Source organism: Conger conger, chromosome 9, assembly GCF_963514075.1.
Source record: "Conger conger chromosome 9, fConCon1.1, whole genome shotgun sequence".
NCBI lineage: Eukaryota > Metazoa > Chordata > Actinopteri > Anguilliformes > Congridae > Conger > Conger conger.
The window spans coordinates 59,273,245-59,277,345 of record NC_083768.1 but is presented as its reverse complement, the minus strand read 5'-3'; positions in this window follow the sequence as shown (position 1 = coordinate 59,277,345).

Here is a 4,101-nt window from a genome sequence, read left to right as displayed (position 1 = left end):
CACGATAAAGTTGGAATGCAGCTAGAGCTAACGTTAACGTTAGCTACCAAGTGTGCTACTTGACTCAGTGAAGTCCTTCAATGTGCGGACGGTAGCTGTATGTGAAGTCAATACTTTTCTACACGAATAGCAAGTCACGACTACCTGTGACATAACTAACTAACTTACGGCTAGCAACTTCATACACATTTACATCATTAGCAAGCAAAGCTAGTGTAGTGGGGTTAGCTTAATTGGAGCTACTGTAACTGGCCAGTGATACAGTAACTTTAGTGACCATGTGACTCGCTGGACATCCCCACTCCAAAATACGCGAAATAAATAACATATCTGGCCCGGACACGGAAAACGGTTGAAGTAAACATCTAAGGTAGTCCCCTGTTTAACAGCCCCATGGCAAGTCGGTTAGTTAAGATGAGCAGGCTTTAAGGACCGAGAAAGCCCACTTCATACAGATGAGTGGAACAAGACAGGAAACACCAAAGATCGCAAAGATCTCTTTATTTTTTATTTATCTTTTTAAAAGTCGCAGAAGGTTGATAGCTATAGGCTAACATTTACAAACAGCCCACAAGCACAGTTTAAAATGCACAGTTTCAGTGGATAGACAGACAGACTCACCCATGGTGTTGACGTTCCCTGCCCTGCCGCCTATGTAGCCGATCTTTCACAGACCGACACCCCCCCCTACGCGTAGTGACGCACACCCCTCAACTCCACACACACACACACACACACACACACACACACACACCACTGATCTGAATGGCACACACAGAAAGACGCACTCATTCACGCATAACTCTTCCCACGTAAGTGGCCAGCTGTTGACTCTTGGTTGTTTAGTTAAATTGCGTACCTGTCCCTTGGTGAATAGAGAATATTCGCGGAGCAGCGCCGCCGTACAGGTCTCGCGAGACTTCGCCCGGCCACACCAAAGGGATTTTTGGGATTTTTTGAGAGAGAAAACATGATAGAACCAGACGTGTTATCATTGGCCGGCGAATTTCCCCAGACCGCTTTTGACCGAAAACATGGTTTAGGATTACACCACCAACAGTCTTACAAAATCCAGAAATACTTGGGAGACAGCGCAAAAAAACCGCAGTACTCTGGCTAAATTGGAATAACTATTGCCCAAGTTGTTTAAAGTACCACAGCCACAGTCAAACTCCCTGTCAAGGTAGCGGGCTTTCCAAATGCAGGAAGCCTCAACCTTCTCCGACGCTGAGACAAACCAGAAGGAATTAAATTATGCAAATCAACATCACATCTTTGGTGCACTATTTCCAAAACGAAGAACAAAGGACAAGGAAATCCATAGCCTACCCAAGACAGCATTTACAGCAATACTTTATTAATATTATTGTGGGATTAGTATTGTAAGGTTATATAATTCATAGAATGCTGTTTATCTGTGTATAGCACGATAACTGTTCAGTGCCTTTGACGAATTGAACAATGGCAACAAAAGTAGCCTTGTACAATTCATTGTAGCCTACTTCTACCTCAGTTAAGGGCCGCATGGCTATACTTAAAATCCAGTAAAATATGCAAATTCATGTCTTGAAAACATTGGTTTAAATTTTATTCTTAGTATCACTGACACTGATAGATAGACGTCTCGCCAGCAGCTTCTGTCTCGTTAATGATGATTAATAAGTATTGTTGCGCCACCTACTGGCATTTTTATTTTAATGATGACAGTCATGTACGGTTCATTTGTCAAAATCTCTCTCTCTCTCTCTCTCTCTCTCTCTCTCTCTCTCTCTCTCTCTCTCTCTCTCTCTCTCCACACACACACACACACACACACACACACACACACACACCTGGTCCATCATACCTGCAGAAACACCTCAGCCTCTGACTATCCAGTCACTGTGTATTTAAAATGTGAATAAATGCAAATGAAATCCTGCCTGAATCCCCCACCAGCTGTGAACACCAGATGGTATCATTATCTAACCCATATCTAATGCTTATCTAACTAATATATATATGTATATATATACAGATGTAATTATTATCTAATGATGATCTAACTCATATCTTTTTTTTTTCCAAGGATGGAATATTACTGTATACTCTCACAGAGTAACAAACTCAGGTGTAGTGTGTCTGTCTCCCAGCACTACCAGTGCCCAGACAGAAGGGCACACACTCACACACACACACACTCACACACACACGGACACACACACACACTCACGCACACACGCACACACACACACACGGACACACACACGCACACACACACACACGTAGGTAGCAGTTGAAATTGTACTTCCCTCTAGGGTCTTTCAGCACACTTATCCCTGGTTATGGGTATGCACTTTGCACTTGTTGTACGTCGCTCTGGATAAGAGCGTCTTCCAAATGCCATTAATGTAATGTAATGTAATGCTCTCAGAGGGTAACAAATTCAGGTGCAGTGCACTCCATAGTCTGGGCCTGAGAGCTAGGTGTCCCATCTAAATAAAAAAGTATGAGTATCAACGTAGATAAAAGCATCGGCCAAACTAATATGGCAATATAATTAATGTAATAAAATTAGTAATGACTGCGATGGACTGGCGACCTGTCCAGGGTGTATTCCTGCCTTTCGGTCAATGTATGCTGGGATAGGCTCCAGCCCCCCTGTGACCCTGTTCAGGATAAGCAGGTTAAGATAATGGATGGATGGAAGTTAGTAATTATCCAATTTAATAATGTTTTGTGAGTTGATTTAACACTGAACATTTTACTATGAAGGAAAGGAGTGGTGGTTCAAGCCCCGGTGTAGCCACAATAAGAGACCAGTGCAGCTGTTGGGCCCTTGATCAAGGCCCTTAACCCCACATTGCTCCATGGGGGATTGACCCCTGTCTAGTCTAATCGACGGTCAGTCACTTTTGATTAAAGCATCAGCTAAAATAACTGTATAGTGTAATATAACGTGCTCTCAGCCTAATCAACCAAAAAACCAAGATCTTCTCTGAAACGGCACTGCCACATTCCCTCCAGCAGGTGGCAGCATTGTCTCAGAGAGGCGCTGTACGCACTGAGTGACGGACAGCTACAGACTGGAACCTTCTGGGGCTCCAGCAGTGGGGAGGCGGGGATCACCGTGGTACCCACACACACACACACACAAATACACACACACCCACACACACAAATACACACACACACACACACACACACACAAATACACACACACCCACACACACAAATACACTCCCCACACACACACCCACACACAAATACACACACACCCACACACACAAATACACCCCAGCACACACACACACACTCAAATACACACCCTCCCCCCAGCACACACACACACACTCAAATACACACCCTCCCCCCAGCACACACACACACACCCAACACACACACACACACACACAAATACACCCCCCCCCCCCCCAGCACACACACACACCCAACACAGAGGTACCTGCTCCCTATTGGTGACCACTTGCCTTCACCGCCTTGCCTGCAGTTCACAGTGTGGCCTGTAGGGGCATAAGCCAGCTACTGGCTCTGGGGTGTGCGTTAGCATTAGCGGGCTAGCGGCTCTGTCGCAGTTCACAGTGTGGCCTGTAGGGCTTTAACACAGTGACTGGGTCTGGGGTGAGCGTTAGCATTAGCGGGCTAGCGGCTCTGCTGCAGTTTACAGTATGCCCAGTGTAGGGGCATACTGGGCTATGTTTCTGCTACATCTATCCCAATGACTTGAGAGCCAGTTTTGCACATTCTTGCAAAAAGTCTGCAATAATAATAATGAAAGATGACAGTGATTTAGCACTTTTATTTTTCGCACCTAGTGCACTTTTTAACGCTTAGCGGGTGATTCCTGCTGCATGGACCAGCCCCACCCAGAGGGGCGGAACTCTGTGCTGACACAATATCACGGTCCTTACAGAAAAATTACATTAAAATGTGCCAACATGCATTTTTACTGAATGTCAACACCATGCATTACATTCGATCGCGATATGTCACATGATAAATTGCGGTCCCTGGCGGTTTTAATGCCGATGTCGCGGACTACATGCAGCGTGGAAAATTACAATATTCCATAGAAAATATGCACATAATCACACGTGATAG